Consider the following 17,923-nt stretch of genomic DNA (forward strand, 5'->3'; position numbering starts at 1 on the left):
CCAAAAGTTATTTGGAAGACCTGTTGTTGGTTCTTCGTTTTTTTTTTTCCTCCCCAACTCTATAGGAAAGAATCAACCAGAACGCAGTAAACTCAGAATTTCCTAAGAGGAAAATGAGCACTCACTGGAAAAAGACAGGACATATGCACAAAGCATATAACTATTTTAGATAGCCTTCAAGCCCACTTAACCACCAGCCATTCTGTGATTCTGTGGTTCCAAGCTAACTGAGATCAAGTCTTCTAATCAAATATTCCAGTTTCCAAAGAATGACAAGAGATGAGATTGTTCCTGAACCTGATACAACGCCATATGTCTGTTATTCGTCCATGAAAAAAAATAATAATAAAGTCAAAAGAAGATTTAGGATCCCAGGAAATAAATGCACACTCACGCGTCAAAGCCCTAATTTTTCCAAATACATCTATAATCCAACCCCCTATTTTCAAGATCCATACACTATTTCCCGTTTAAAAAAAAAAAAAAAACAACTTGATGGAGTGAGGCACGAGAACATGCGACAGTGGAACATCTTCCTGGATTCTGCCAACTTCGATCAAGACTGCAGTGCCGCGGGAGTAGAGAGGAGGAACCAACTCCGCCGCACAGCTGGGAAGTAAACCCAACGCCAGGCGGCTAGGGCCCTGAGATCCAAAAGAAAAGGGGGCGGATGCCTCCCCAAGAGAGGTCAGCACCGGAGCCCGGGGTACAGGCTGCAGCCCCCAGGAAGGCGCGGCCACGCAGGAAGCGCACCACTCCTTTCTTCCAGGAGCGAACAGAACGGGTCCCTCACCTGGCGTGGCACGCCCGCGATCACTACAACCCAAAAAGTAGAAAATCCTTCCCGGTTCCACGATGGTCAGTTTGGACATGTGGAAGCCACCTCTGTCCGCGCGCATGGCAGTCCAGACCCTCCCCGCCGGAGTCCCGGCCCGCGTCGCCCTTACCTGGCTGGAGCGCGTCTGCTGCGCCTAGCCCGGGAGAGTGTGAGGTCTGCTGGGTTGTGCCCAGTCCGCTTCTGGGCGCCCTCCGCCCCGGCCCACCTGTCGCCCCGCCCCACCCCGCCTCCGATCGCTCCGCCCCGGTCTCTAGAGCTCACAACCACCGTTTGACACCGCCCTGTGGCAATTTGAAGGCAAAAGACCGGAATAGATCGCAAGCGTGTCCAGGGCCCCCACCCCGCAAGTTTCAGTGGACACCCTTATGTTCTCGGACGCAGCGGTTGGCTTCCCTAGGCTTGGGCGTCCCTACCCAAGAGAACCGCCCAGTTAGGGCTCCTACATCCCTGATCGACGGGGACTACCCAGAGCAGTGCCACCTGTGGGTGACTGGGAGCCTGGTAGAAACTAAGAACCGCAACTCCTCTTCCGCTAAAGGTTGGCGGGTCAAGCGGGTGTTGAGGTGCCCCGGAGTGATACAAGGCGTTATACCAAAAGAATAAATCCTTTTACTGTCAAAACTGATATTTACAGGGTCACGTGCACAATTAATGAATTAACACTTCACTCGATGAAGAGCAGAAAATGCGCTGTTCTAGGTACTGTACCTGAAATTCCTAGTAACAGAGACCCCATTTTAGATATGGTGAAAATAAGGCATAGAGAAGTAACAACTTGTCTAATGCCAAACAGCTAGTAAAGTAAAAAGCTGAACTTCAAATCTAGATTAGTAAAGTAAAAAGCTTTACTAAAAAGCTTTTACTAATCTTAATTAGTAAATTAAAAAGCTGAACTTCAAATCTAGACTTACTGAAATGTGAGTGTCCAGCATGTGCCATAAACTGATGCAGGCTTGTGGAATACAAAACAGAGCTCTCCCTTCAAGGAGCTTTTATTCCATGTAGGGATAAAGAAAATAAATATGTAAGATATGTAAGAAGGGTCTTGGCAACATACAGCAGGGTGATGGAAAAGTGGGTGACAGAACGGGGTTGGGGGTGGGGAGCTTCACAAGACAAGGCGGTCCTGGAGGTTTCTAGGAGGAAGTGACAATAGAACTAAGACCTGAAGGACAACACAGGCAGCCAACCTGAAAATGAAAGGGAGGGGAGGGCAAGTGCATTAAAAGTTATCATACCTTGTGCTTGTTTGGGACTAGAAACAGTGCCTTCCTATATTACTTCTCCTTTGATCGTTATAATTACCCTGAGAAGGAGTCCGACAAGATTCCATTTAACAGGAAAAAAAGGTGAGCATCAGAGAGGTTCTAAAGACTTGCCTAAAGTCATTTAATTAAGATAAGGGGGATGGGACAAACGGAGGTTTTCTGATACCAAATCCTCTCTCACTCCATCCAAAATCTTGGGTATACATATGACTTACTATAAATGAATATAGTAAAATTTCTCTCATATAATCTACTGTCTCCTCCCTACCCTACTCTTTCTTGCCTCTTATCCTGTTCAGATGCTTGTTTTGACCCATTAACATAATTTCCCCCAGGACCAATGTTCTTTGAGGGATGGATGGTCATGAACCCTCTGAAATTCTATGCAAAAAATCAAAATGGGATGTGTGTGTGGAGAGAGCTAGTTATAGTTATTACAGTAATAAAGTTAATTTTCTCCCAAGAAAAATGCTCAGATACATAAGTGAGAAGACTTAGAGCTTTAATTATTTGACTTTTGTAAGTATAAATGCTCAATATCAGGTTGACATTGTTTCAGTTCTTTGAGAGAAGAAAATACATCTTTTTAACTTTCACATAGATTCCGCATGGAGCACAAGAAGACATACAAAATCAACATGGCAAGTTTGTAAATAAAGTAGTATTTGTATTTGGATCTTCTTGTACTCCTTTCTGTAAGTCTCTGAATTCTTTTTTTTAACTTTCTACTTTCCCAAATGAGACTTAACTCATCACAGATAATTAATAAATTCTTGTTGAATAAATGAATGATGTGGTAATAATACAGTCCTTATCAGTTTTGTATGGAGAGTCTGTTCCTACATGAAAATGACTTCATTGTGATGGTATGATATGTCTGTCTCTTTCTATCATATGCCAAAAGTAGTTGCTCCTTTGGAACTAATTACATAGTAGGAAGGAGCAAGTTTTAAAAGTTGGACATAAAGTCAATAATCATATTCCCAGGAATGGTTGCCAAATAATTAACTCAAAGGAAAGAAAGATATCATATTCAAAGTGTGTTTATAAAAGCATCATTTATAATAACAAAATAATTAAACGTCAAATAGGGAAATATTTAAGAAAAATATATCAATACTATGGAATGTCAGGTTACTATTAAAAATATTATCTGTGTTAATATAATAAAAATGTGGAGAAAAAGTTATGAACAAGTTTATATGGAAAAAAATAGAACCCAAGGCTTTGTGTACTCTGTGATTACTACTAAATAAAGATTATGTGGGGAAAGGTTGAAAGAATAAGAATTACAGTTAACAGTTATTTGAGAGAAATCCTACGTACTAGGCCCTTTTCTAAATGCATTAATTCATCAAATTCTCACAAATGTGAGAGGCATACAGTTGTTATCTTTGTTGTACGGATGAAGAAGCTGAGGCAGAAAAGCTTTAAATAATTTGCCCAAAGTCACACAGCTATCAAGTGGAAAACCAGAATGTGGACACAAAGCAGCATGGCTCCTAAATTTACACTTGGCTTTTTGTTTGTTAGCTTGCTTGCTTTGTTTTTTATAGTACTAGGGACTAGATACTGGGCCTTGTGCACACTGGGCAAGTGCTCTCCACTGAGCTACATCTCCAGCCTCCGACTTCACACTCTTAGCCATGCAAAGCTGCCAGAGGAAATAAACACTGAATCCTGGATCATGTGGGGTTATTTAAAAATATTTCCTTGTATAATGTTTTTCTGCTGGATTGGTAGTAAGTGAAATTTTTTAAAATACAGAGCCAGAGAAGAAGGCATAGAAATAAAATCAGATTATGCTTAGAAGAAGAGAAATATAAAGACAAGAATCACATCTGTCTTGGGCCAATTTATATTCTAGATTAAAATCTAAATAGTGTTTCAAAGAACTCCAATATCTCAATGACTTTGTAATTTATGAAGTTTGAGTTAAAATTACTTTAGTCATAATAAAATGCAATATTCAGTATTACTAATATGAATTAAAAAATTATTCTGGGGGAAAAAGATTATTCTGTCCTGGGTTTATACTTCCTTTTCTCTATCCAGAATGCTCTAACCTCAAATGCTTCTGAAGCTACCTCCTTCTTAATGGTGGTCTTGAAACTATGGCCATCACTGCATGACCAAAAGGCTGAGAAAACAGGCAAACAAGGCAGACAAAACTTCTACTATGCCGGGCCCCACATTCTGGTGGAAAGTCAATGGTTTAGAATTCAATTTAGCTGCAAGTAACAACATCCCCTTGTGGTGAGGCAAATTAATGTCCCTCCCAATGATGCCATCTTCAATCCCTGAACCTGTGAATACATTAACCTACATGACAAAAGATGTGAGTAAATAAGAATCTTGAGATGGGGAGATTATTCTGGACTATCTGGCTAAGTGAAGGAGAAAGGAGGGTCAGAGTCAGAGAAGGAGATAAGAAAAACAGAAGACAGGAAGAGAGAAATTTGAAGATGTGATACAGAAAGCTTTGAAGACGAAGGAAGGGACCACAAGTAAGGAAAGCAGAGAGCTTCTAGAAGATGGCAAAGACAAGGCAACATATTTGCCCCTAGAGAATCCAGAAGGAACCAGATCCTTTGATACCTGAATTTTTAGCTCAGCAAAACTTATTTTTGGACTTCTGACTTAAGAACTGTAAAAGAAAACACTTATATTATTTTAAGCCAATAAGTTTGTAATATTGGTAACAAGAGGCAATAGCAGAACATTCAATAAGTTTCTTTCTCTCTCTTATGGGAAAGAAGTCAATGTCAGGTAGTCATGATATTCCGTAGTATCAGGACCCCAGCCCCTTTTATCTTTGCAAGTAGATGAGAGAAACTGAAGGGAAGTATGAATATTTCCAGGGACTCATAATGCAGGCATTGAGCCAGGTAGTCATCCGTGTCAGTGTTTCTCAAACTAGTAAAGTATGAAGCCTTTTAAACAATACATTTTCATTGTAATTCATTTAAATATACACAAAAATATAAAACGATTTATGCATTCTTTATTTTCAAAGCAATATTTACGTTTGTAGTACTTTATATACATAATTAAAGGCAGAATAAAATTTCAAAGTAAATTTGATCAACACTAAAAAAACAATTATTGAGGACACACACACTCCCACCACATGGTGTCCCTGGAGGCCACACAAGGAATAGTAACAGGACACTTCTGCCCCTCCCAATCAGGAACACATCAGGGGAGGCCAGCTGGGGACAGGGAACTCACTATACTAAGAAACAGGAAGATCTCAAACTAAATGAGAAAGACAATCTATAGAAAACAGCACCAAGATGACAGGATGTCAAAATCATGTGACAAAAATTTTAAATTATCTATCATAAAACTGCTTCAATGAGCAATTACAAACAAGCTTGAAATCAATGAAGAAAATTGTCTTGGCAAAAAAATTAATTAATTAAAATAGAAAGTATCAACAAAGAAATAGAAAGTATCAAGAAGAACCAAATGAAAATACAAGAATCAAAATTTAAAACTCCATGGATGAACTTCAGCAAAATGGATGAGACAGAGGCAAAGAGTCAGTAAACCAGAAGACCAAGCAATAGAAATGACCTAATCTGAACAACAGAGACAGAAAAAAAGATTCACAAATAATCTCATGGGACTATAACAAGAGATCTACCATTTGTATCATAAGAATTTCAAAGAGGAAGACCACAGAGCTGAAAAAGTACTCAAGGAAATATTGGTTGAAATTTTTTTATATTTGAAAAACATGTAAGCCTATACACCATGAAGTTGAGTATACTTCATTCAGGATAAACAAAAATCAATTTATGATAAAACACATCATAGCTACACTTCTTAGCATTAAAGACCAAAAAAGAAAAATTGTACAAGTAGCAAGAGAAACATGACACTTTTTTCCCCTCTTTTTAGTTACACATGACAGTAGGATGTATTCTGACATATTATATGTACACAGAGTACATCTTCCCATTCTTCTGATTGTACATGATGTGGAATTATGTTGGTCATGTATTCATATATAAACATAGAAAAGTACACCTTTTCTATAGGGTAGAAAATAATTCAAACGACACCAGATTTTTCATCAGCAATCCTAGAGAAGGAAGTGGGCATGGCATTTGTTTGAGTACTGAATAAAATAACTGTCATCCAGTTCAGAATCCTATACCTAGCTAAAATAGTTTTCAAAAGGAAGGACAACTCAGGGTTTTCTCAGATAAAAGAAAATTGATAGCATTTATCATCAGTTGATCTATCCTTTAAAAAATGGCAAAAGGAAGCTCTCTAAACAAAAAAGAATCAATAAAGGAAGGAATCTGGAACTACTAGGAAAGAAGAAAATACAATGAGCAACAAAATACAGGTAAGTAAACATTCTTCTTCCTCTTATTTTTTTCTAAATTATAATGGACAGTTCATGCAAAAATTATAACACCGAGAGGTTCAAAGGTATGCAAATGAAATCTTTAGGAAAATAATAAAAGTGAGAGGATAGAGGTACATAAAGGGAGCTAAAATTTCTATGCTTCCTTTCAATGGGGGGAAAAATGAAGTTACATAAATACAATGGAGAAAGTAACCACTAAAAAAATACACAAAGATAGCCAGGTGCTGTGGTGCATGCCTGTAATCCCCACAGCTAGGGAGTCTGAGGCAGGAGGATCTCGAGTTCAAAGCCAGCCTCAGCAAAAGTGAAGCACTAAGCAACTCAATGAGACCCTGTCTCTAAATAAAATACAAAATAAGGCTGGGGATGTGGCTCAGTGGTGGAGTTCCCCTAAGTTCAATTTGCGGTACCAAGAAAAAAAAAAAATATATATATATATATATATATATATATATATATGTACACAAAGAGATATACTAAGAGTTAGCAAAATCACTATGGATAAGTCAAAATCAAACTCTAAACATATATACTGTTTGAACCATTGATAGAACACATAGACAGAAAACTAGCAAAAATATTCAGTTCAACAGCATCATGAGCAACTATACAAAGAGCTCTCAAAATTCAGCAGTTAAAAGAAATAACACACTTAGAAAATAGGCAAAAGACATGAAGAGTCATTTCACAAAAAGGATACACAGTGAGCAAAGTAGCACAAGCCTTCAACATCGCTGAAGGCTTGGTAAGTACATATTAAAACCACAATGAACTATCACTGCAGAGCTATCAGAATGGCTAAAATTAAACTTGGTGACAACACCAAATGCAGGTAAAGATTGTGAAGAAATTTGATCACCCATGTATTGCCAGTGAAAATGGAAAATGGTATAGCTACTCAGGAAACCAGCTAGGCAATTTCTTAAAACCTAACCATACAATTACCAAATTACCCAGCAATTGTACCTTCAGGCATTTGTTCCAGAGAAATGAAACCACATGTTCACATGAAAAACCCATATACAAATGCTTACAGCAGCTTTCTTCCTGGTAGCCAAAACCAGGGAAAACCAATCCGTCCTTTAATGGCTGAATAGTTAAACCCAAACTAGGTATAGCATACCAAAGAATATTACTCAGCAATAAAAGGAAGAAAACTATTGATACACACAACTTAGACATGTCTCCAGAGAGTTATGCTGTGTGAATTTGGCCAATATCCATCCCCAGCAAATAGCCAACATTTATTGTATAAATGTTGTAAAGTATAAGCCTAAGCACTTAATCCACTTAATCCTCATGACAAACAATTGATACAGGAACACTCATTAGTTCTGTTCTATAGGTTAGAAAACAGAGCATCAAAAAATAGAAAAATATTATTAAAACTACATCAACTTAAACCTAATAAAGAAAAACCAACATTAACATTAAGTCTGAATTGTAGAATGTTTTTAAGTAACTATAATAAAAACAAATGCAAATAGATACTGCTAGTGTTGCGGCATATTTTTTTAATAAAATAAAAAATCTTTCTATAGGTCTGTACATACTACTAATTGCTTAGTTCATTACTTTTCCAAACTAATTGTCACGAAGGCTCCTTTCCCGACCTCACCCCTACTATGCTAGCTCTCAGTGTCTCTCATATGTCCCTTTGCCATTCATCTTTCTCTTAGGTTCACGAATTCCTTCTCTGGCATTTTCTGCAGCGGGCTTTCTCTTGTTTTACCTTCAGAGAGCAGGCCAGAAACGCCAGAAGTGTTAACATCCCCAAGGAGCTGCCACCAGATGATGATGGAAAAGAACTGGAGGATAAATACCCTAGTTTTCTTGTCCCCTGGATGGGACAACTCTGAGGACAACTTCTGGGACCCGGGAGGATTGAAGGCAAGTTGATATTGATATTGACATCTTTCCTTTCCTGTCTCACCTCCCCACTTCCTTATAAGTGCCTTCTGGAATCCTCTCCCAAATAAACCATTTGAACAAAATTCCTTGTCTTGGGTCTGAAGATTACTCATTTTAGACAAAGACACCCATTCCAGGAAAGAGGGTGTTTTGAAAAACATAGCCTCACCCAGGAGAAAAGTAAAGATTGGCTGTGTTTCTAGTCAGTTGAGGAGGATTAAGTTGGGTGATTTTCGATAGAGAGATACTATGTTCCAGCTTCAAATTGGGAAGGGAAGGTGAAGACAAAATCATGTGAAAACTAAAATTACATTCTTTCCTCCTCACCTCTGAATTCATCCAAATCTGAATTTTCATTCCTTTTACAACTGGTGAGTTTGCTGTCCACTCTGGGGCTCTACTTAACTCCTTCAAGGCCAACTGTGATGGACTGAATCACATCCCCCAAAATTCAGAGGTTAAAGCCCTAACCTATGAATGTGACTCCACTTGAAGATTGGGTCTTATAGACCCTCCAATGTGACTACACTTGGAGATAGGTCTTTCAGAAGGAAATTAAGGTTAAGTGAAGTCATAGCGTGGAGCTCTAACCTAAATAGGATTGTGGCCTTAAAAAAAGAGAAATACCAGAAGTTCACACACAGAGTAAAAGCCAGGTGATACAGCGAGAAGGCAGCCATCTATAGGCTTGGAAGAGAGGCCTTAGGAGAAATAAACATTGGAGCTCCAGACTTCAGAACTGAGAAAAAAATAATTTCTGTTTTTTAAGCCACCTGGAATATGATATTTTGTTATGGCAGCTATGGCAGACTAACACAACAACATTCTACAGACAAAGGACAAACTGCATATATATATAATTTTCTATATCCACTCCTTTGAGCAGACAATTATGAATGGCATTTAGTATGCTGCTCAAAAGGTTTCAGCAGAATTAAGCTCCTCTTGCTCAATGCATTGCCCTCATCACCCATAATACACCTTCATTTGGCCTTGCCACCTTCCCTGTCTCACTCTTCTTCCCCAGGATCACTCTACATATACTATCAACATAGCATGTATGTCCTTATCTCAGGCTTTTCTTTTGGAGGAACCCAAGCTAAAACAAGAATTACCACCAATTCCAGATTAAAATTAGGATCTGAAGTCTGGGGGGATTTCTAGGAATGGCAGCTCTCAGGACCCCAGTCCTGCAGCACCCAAGATGTGTATCCACAGATACTCCAAGCTTGCATGAAGCAAAGGTCTACTTCATTCACCACAGCTTTGTCCACAGCTTTGCCAGTGATCAGCATCCACATCAGCAGAAAGAATCAGTGGGAATGAAGCCAATATCTCTCCAAGGACTAAGTATGCAGGCAGCCTTCCCAAAGCTCCTGACCCTATGTAAGTCTTTGATTCTTGTATGACTCCATGCAAGAGGATAAAAGGGCTTGGATACTGACCAAGATTTTATTTCCTGCCAGGTAAGTGGATGAAGGCATAAGGCTGGTGACATCTTACACCCTGATGTTATGGACTACTACAGTGGTTGTAAGAGAAACTGAGAATACACAGGTTCTATGCAATTTTCCAGAGATCTCCACCCAGAGGTGCTCAGCCAAATGAACTCCAAATTTAGAATTGGTATTACATGTATGGTGAAGGAAGAAATCTCTGCCTCTTCTGATTCTTTTTTCCCCCATGACTAATTTAAACACAAAAGAGTTATAAAGAACTCCCTTTTGCTGTGTTTGTTTTTCTAATGTTGCGGTGTTTTTCATATAATTACATGATATGATGACCAAAAACAAGTGAGACTACTTTAGTTCAACTTATTTTTTGGCTTCTGAACAATAGTGGGAACAAAGCCCATAGGAAAATCTGGCCTGCCAGACACATTGTGTGATGATTAGGAAATAAGCTAGAACTGATGATAACCCTCTTGATCTGTTTTAAAAGGTGAAAATTAACACCTCTTTCTTTTCATTTCTTCCCCTATGTGCCAATTTTTCTTCCCCTATTTTGGCAGTTTCTGTATTTTGAACTTTTCAGAGACACACTAAAATTTTCTTCTGTGAGATCTCTTAATAACCTGCAGGATATTATGAAATTAGCACCTACTGTGTACATTCACCTTGCACCAGGATAAGAGACTCTCATCAAATTGTCAAATGGTGAATAAATTAGTAAATTTCTCTTTGTAGGAGAATACTGATTAATGAACTCAACTCTATTTTTGAAATTGCCTTTATTATGCATGGCTGAGGCTGGTTTTCCACTCTTTATAATTTCTTGCATTATTAACCTTAGTGGAAAAAAATAATCTTTAAGACTTACCTGATCCAAACAGAAAGTTCTTGAACACTCTCCCATAATAATACAACTGGCATCCTCTGAAGCTAGAAGAAACACCAGCTCAGGATAGTATCTACTCCTCTGATTGATCCCAAGTGCAAGCACTTTGAGCATAAACAGGAAAGTATTATGAATGTGACTACTTTCCTTACATTGGTAAAGTTAGAGAAAGATCATGTTGAATAGGAAAGTTAGCCTCTCTCCTTTTGCAGCTTTTTATCACTGTGACCAAAACACCTGACAAGAACAACTTAGAGGAGGAATATTTATGTGGAGCCCACCATTTTAGAGATGTCAGTCCAGAGCAATTTCATTACTCTGGGTCCAAAATGTGGCAGAACATCATGGTAGAGAAGCATGACAGAGGAAAATAGCTCAGGACATGGTAGCCAAGAAGCAGAGAGAGAGGAAGAAAGGGACCTCAGGGCCATGCCTCCCAATGACCCACCTCCTTCAGCCATGCCCCACCTGCCTACAGTTACCTTAACCCAGTTAGTCCATTAGTTACATGAGTGACCCTCAACTAACTACTCCTGATGTGATGAAAAAAATAAACTCTGTACTTTATTATGAAATAGAAAAGTTAAAGATTCATAATAAAAATAATATCCACATCTACACACACACGCGCGCGCACACACACACACAGATCAATGGTATTATTCAAAGATTTAAGTAAATAGTCACATTCATGTATAGAACAAATTTTAACTGCCAAATTTACATATTCACAAACTTAACTGTACCATGTTTTTTAATTTACCACCTAAATTTTTTTCCACATAAATAATACACTTAATTAGAAAACTTCAGTTTAATAGTAAAATGAAATAGTAATATTTCATTATTATACTGCTACCTTACCCACTTTCAGCTACAGATCCAGCCACAGCAGTCAGCCCCTAGTTCTTTATTCACTTTTCCCTTCTGTTGACCATCAAATAAATCCTCCTCAATCTGCCTAGGCTAGAGCCTTCTCTAGTGGTCCCTGGCATAACTCCCAGCTTGTTGTGGGAAAATGGACAGGAGCTCTTCTAATAAAATCTATCCAGAACAACTAACAGAAAAATTATATGAGCCTCAAATGTAATTTAAAATGCCCTAAGCCACATTGAAAAAAGAAACAGGCAAAATTAATGTTAAATTTAAAAATAATACTAATGAGACGATCTACATTTTTTGTACTAAGATTTCACATTTTGATATATATATATATTATACATACATCATGTCTCAATTTGGATTAGCCACTTTCAATACTCAGTAGTCATGCATGAACAATGGCCCTCTGCGGACTGATTTTTGTTGTCATGTAACTTGACTAGATTAAGGGATGCCTAGAAAATTAATAAAGCATACTTCTGAGCATATCTTTGAGGCTGTTTCTAGAAAAGATTGGCATGTGGGTCAGCAAACAATGGGCAAAATGTGCCCTGAATGTGGGTGGCACCATCTGAAGGACTAGGGATCTAGCTGGGACAAAGAAAGCAGAAGGGGAAAGAAAGCTCATGCCCTCCCACACTGGACCCTTCTTAAGCAGGTGTATTTGTGGCAGCTGCTGTCATCCATGGACATCAGACTCCAGATTCTTCAGCCTTTGAATGTGAACTTGTACCTGTGGCTCTTCAGGGACTTTCAAGCCTTTAGCCCTAGACTAGAGTGACATGATTGGTCCCTCTTGTTCTGAGGCTTCCAGCTTCTTGGACTGAGCAGCTGCCGATTTCCCTAGCTCTCCACCCTGCAGGTAGCCATTTTGGAACTATTCAGATTCTCATTGTGTAAGCCAATCTAATAAATCCCCTTGCAAATATATATATATATATATATATATATATATATATATATATATATATATATATATATATATTTATCAGATCTGTTCCTCTGGAAAACCCTGCTTAATACAGGCACCATGTTAAATAATGTAGATGTAGGACATACCATAATAGTGCAGTCACAGAAAATTGGGTGGGGAAAATGGTATTGTCTAAAACATCCTAAGTGTCACAATTTGGGAAACTGCCTTCAGAGTTTCCACAGCCTGAGCTCTTGACCTGAAGAGATCCCTAGTCATCTTATAATGAATAAGAGTCCTTAGTTGACCTTGAAACAGCCTATGACTTTCTCAGAGGTATTGCAGGAATTTCCAGGCTAAGAATTGATTACCCTGTCTTATAACAGACTTTTCAACCTAGAATAGATCCTTCTGGATGCACTTGGGTCTAAATTGCCACTCCTTTGGACCATGGCTAACATTAGACAACACTCTGGACTGGAAGCTGAAGAATACTTTGTTAAGAGAATAGTTTCTATTTTCCCTTTTCTTCTGACAAGTTCTGCAATTTTACAATGCAAACTTTCGAAGCTATTGAATATCAACTAGCTTCTCCAGTAGTATTTCTACTCTAATTCTATTTTATTTCAGAGCATGTGCAGAGTCAATATGGAGTGTGGAAAAGGCTATTTAAAGCGTAGAGTTGTTTTTTAAATTATTCTCACTACATGTAAAAAATAGCATACTCTGTCATCTTGAGTGAGAATTGTTGAGACTAGTCACACAGCTCTGCTACCCAAATCCACTGGACCACATAACTGCTTAACAATATATGTATGATCTAATAGTAAAATATGTATGATCTAATAGAAAGTTGTTTTATGATTTTTAAGTTGTTTTAAAATAAAGGAGAAGAATAATAATTAGTTTTTTTTATTTTTTCACCATTTGAAAACCAATGAATCATAAAATCATAGAATCGCATACTTTTGTAGATGGTGAAGGGGTTAGAGATCCTCCAGGCAAACACTTTCTTCTTGTAGTTGAGGACAGGTTTTTTAAAAATAACTACAGTCTGGATCTAGAGACTTTTCCAAAAAAATCAAGGTATTTAAAATCATTATATTTTAAGAAATGATTAGAAAAATAATTTTAAAATCCTAAAATGCAATTTATTTATTTGACAGTCATTTATTGGGATCCACCCACTTGCCAAGAAGTCTGATAGAGAGGCTAGGGTTGTGGCTGAGTGGTAGAACACTTTCCTGGCATGCTTGAGGCCCTGGGTTCAATCCCCAGCATCACCATAAAGGGAAAAAAAAGAAGAAGAACAAGAACAAAAAGTCTGATAGATACTAAGACTACAAGGACAAATTATTTGGTCCCTGTTCATATTTATTTCAATATACTACAGTGTGTTGTGATGGACGTTTATATAATTTATAATTCTTTCAATAAACATCTAATAATTTAACCAACACAATATTATTCATTACAAAGCATAAAAATACTTTTCCTTTGTGGTTAACCACAGTGATGACATTGGTTAAACAACAAATCAAAACTTCAGCCAAAGATAAAAGAAACATTAAAATAATAGAACAGAAGAGATTTAATGGCAGATAGAAGCAAGACTTCCTGAGAAGAAAGGTACTAAAAAATTAGAAGGGCTTACCACAGGAGAATGATCTTTATCTATAAATATAGGTTATTCCTTCATTATTCAAAGTCTGTTCAAGAAAACATATCTGCAAGCAAGGAAGGATATTTCTATATTTGTTTCTCTACTTATGAAACTAATCACAAACTTTAGAAAACAGAGATAAAATTCTCTCCCACAACCCCACTACTCTAAATGTAGATAAGATTTGCAATTTAGTATTCCTCATCCCTGTTTCATTTTCTGCATAGACGTGTCTCATTTTACATAGCTTTAATCATGGTGTAAATGCATTTTTCTTATTCATTTCACTTAGTATGACTTAATTATTCCTTCATCTAAAACATAGTATTCAGAAGATACGTGATGAGATTCCTAAACCCTATGAATTAATTAATCTTTGATTCTTCATCGACATCTCCTACAGGTTTGAGGAGTATTTCTACTTTTGGCTTTGGGCAATTGGGAAGGAACAGGCTTCTATGTATGCATTTGATTCCACATTTTTCAGGGACTTACATCTGGACATTCCTTTTAAAGTCTTTATTCTCACACCTACTATTGACTGCTGCCTGCCATATCCAGATGGTGGCCTCTTGTCCTGTAATACCAAGGGCACAGATAGTCATGGGTCAAGGTGTTGTGGGGAGTAAACACATGGATAACACCTCACAAAATAATCTCCCTCAACTCTCATATCCCAGTTCCCGTATGTGTTGGGAAAAGTATTGGCAATGAAGTTCCCCCCAGCAAAACTGGGAGTTCTAGAGTCGAGTAATTCTACTTGCTGATCTGCCTTGAACACTGGTAGTCTTACCAATTTATGGTAGAACAAAGAGAAGACTAGAATGAAGTGGGGGAACTCTACAAGATCCAAGTTTCCCATGGGAACACAGAACAATGTGTGCTTACGTATTGCTGTGTAAAGGACTCCAGTGAACATCAGTAGTGTGACTTGGAACAAGCTGGGGTTGCAGGTAGAACTGTCAACAGGTAGATGGATGGTAACCTCTTCTCTACACATTCTAAAAAGAGACTCTATGTGCCAAGACACAGGTGGGTACATCGGGGTGGAGGTAAGGTGAGTGTGACAGGGGTGTGGATACAGATGGAATGCAGGGAATTTCCAGATGTCTGGGAGAGCATTGAGAAAGCTGGTTGCCCTACATCTGGAGCCTATATGGGAGACGAGTTTGGATGCAGTGCCTCTTGCTGCAGAGAAAGGGAAAACCCCAGTTCCAACCATGCTCATTTCTGAGCCTCCAAGGTCATTTATCAATCACATTTTGTATTCACAAATATCAAAGGTTTAATGCATCCTATATTCTCTTGTAATCTAGATATCATGGAATTCTAGAGTCTTTATAGTCTATAATAAATGGATGATTGCTTATACAAAAAAAAGACTGAAAATCTTTAAATGTCTGGCACAGATAAAGACTCAACTATTTGTTGCAGGAGTGAATATAAGGGCAGTAGAATACAATAAATTCCATTGAATACAATTAATTCTATTTGGAATCAGATTATGAGACTATATAACTTAATGTATCCAGTTTATGGAAAAGTTTTAATCTCTGAAATAATCATATCTGCTTAAACTCAATTTTTAGAGTCAATTACTATTCAATTATCCATGAATTTATCCAAATACTTGTTAACTTCTATAGTTTCATACTGTAGAAATTTTAGGGATAACAATTTCTAAATGTTTATATTAGGATACAAAGATATATTTCCATTCAAAATCTTCCCTTTTTTATATATCTTGTATACATCCTTCAGTGATATGGCAGTTTGTGAAGGAAACTAAGGTTTTGATTGTTTTTTGTTTTTGGCACTGGAGATTTAACCCAGGAGTGTTTTACCACCCATCTACATTCCCAATCCTTTTTTTATGTTTTGTTTTTATTTTGAGATGGGGTCTCACTAAATTGTTTAGGGCTTTTTGTTAAGTCGCCAAGGCTGGTTTTAAACTTGTGATCCTCTTTTCTCAGCCTCCTGAGCCACTGGGATTACAGGCATATGCCACCACACTGAACTCGTGGTTAAGTTTGTCATCATGATAGAGAATGGCTGTCAGATTAGTGGTTCCAAGTATACATGGTGCAGACCTCTGCAGGTGGTACTCCAGCAAATGGATTCTAATGGAGTCTATCAGATACTAAAAAACATAATAAAACTTGATATAGATTATTTGTAGAGACAATAAACCTAACATCTTATTTGTAAGATTAAATATAGAAGTTAAACTCTTTTTTAAGTGTATACATTACACAAGTTTAATCAAGGGAGATCTTAGGGGCTGGGGTTGTGTCTCAGTGGTAGAGCACTTGCTTAGCATGTGTGAGGCACTGAGTTTGATTCTCAGCACTGCATATAAATAAATAAAATAAAGTTTCATTGACAACAAAAAAATATTTTTAAAAAGCCGGGGAAGAGATTTGTAGTAAATATCAAAAACCTTAAAATTTTGATTACCATTTCATTAAACAATTCTAATTCTTGAACTATGTATTAAAGAAATGTTTATGGACATGTATAAATTATTGTTAAGGATGATTTTCATCACTATTAAGATTTTTAACATAAAATTAGAAATGATTGGAATATTTATGTTATGACCCACTGTGATAGAAAATTATTAATGTTTTATATGCATATAATAATTTTAGAGGAATGTTTATTGATATAGTATAATGTTATAGCAAAAATGATATAGCAAAAAATAAAGCTATACAACAGATGGACTTTATAATCTCATCTTTGGTTAAAATGAACAGCTACATGAACATAAAAGGATTGAAATTGTGTCCTAAAATATTACTGGATGTAACTTCTGGGGAGTATGTTTATAGATTTTCATGTTTTGGGATTTAGGGAGGTTTATAAAACAATTTTTTTACAATCAATATGTATTTTTTTCTATGATAAAGTGTTAAAGGTTATTAATTTTTAAAAAATCACTCTCTCCTGCTTAACAGTTCAACTGAACTTAAGGTTATGCTTTTATAAAAGAAATAAAAATTAAATAGCTTAAGAATAAAATTGATGATTAATACAGGTAGGAGAAATTGCTATGGCAAATGAAAAAAGCCTCACATAAAAATGAAAAGGGGATTAAAGGAAGTGATCATTTGAGACAAGCCTCTCTATGCCCCACCTCTCTAGAATTTAATCCATCAACATAATTATCAGCATCGGTACCGATTAATAGGTTGCCCCTTTATTTTGCTTTAAAACAATGTGTGGGGCTGGGGTTGTGGCTCAGTGGTAGAGCACTTGCCTAGCATGTGTGAAGCTCTGGGTTTGATCCTCAGCACCACATATAAATAAATGAATAAAATAAAGGTCCATCAACAACTAAAAAATAAAAACAAAACAATGTGTATAATGAGTAGAAGATTAAATTCATAAAAGATTGACTCAGCTACATAACCTTATGGGGAAAGTGACTTTTCTAGTTCTCACAGTTATTAAAAAGGAAACTGAACTCCCTTTTTCTTTCTAGTTGGAGCAAAATAGATTATATAAGCTTTGTACAGAGCCCACTGTCCTGTATTCAGCAAGGTGCAGTGGGTGTGAGCTATTTCGTATTGCATAAGAAAAGTAGCCACCTATCTCTTCCTTCCAGGAAAGAAATTTCTTAACATATGCCAGAGTGTGAGGCATCAGGTGTTACAAAAGCCCAGCTGTCACCACACAACTAGCAGGCTGTTATGAGACATATCCTGGCAGTTCTACCAGTAAT

At 37.2% G+C, this 17,923-nt stretch overlaps 1 protein-coding gene across 2 annotated transcripts in view; it reads right to left on the bottom strand.

Moving 5' to 3' along the window:
* Nucleotides 1–1,023, bottom strand: part of Tec (tec protein tyrosine kinase) — a 113,872-nt gene extending 112,849 nt beyond the window's left edge. The window contains exon 1 of one of the 2 annotated variants that reach the window (XM_071614263.1): nt 948–1,023. The gene's annotated coding sequence lies outside the window, so the exon portion shown is untranslated. The remainder of the gene's footprint in view (nt 1–947) is intronic. The other variant, XM_027938416.2, reaches the window with a different exon arrangement.
* Between the last annotated feature and the right edge of the window lie 16,900 nt (nt 1,024–17,923).

This window comes from Marmota flaviventris, chromosome 7, assembly GCF_047511675.1.
Source record: "Marmota flaviventris isolate mMarFla1 chromosome 7, mMarFla1.hap1, whole genome shotgun sequence".
In the NCBI taxonomy this organism is placed as follows: Eukaryota; Metazoa; Chordata; class Mammalia; order Rodentia; family Sciuridae; genus Marmota; species Marmota flaviventris.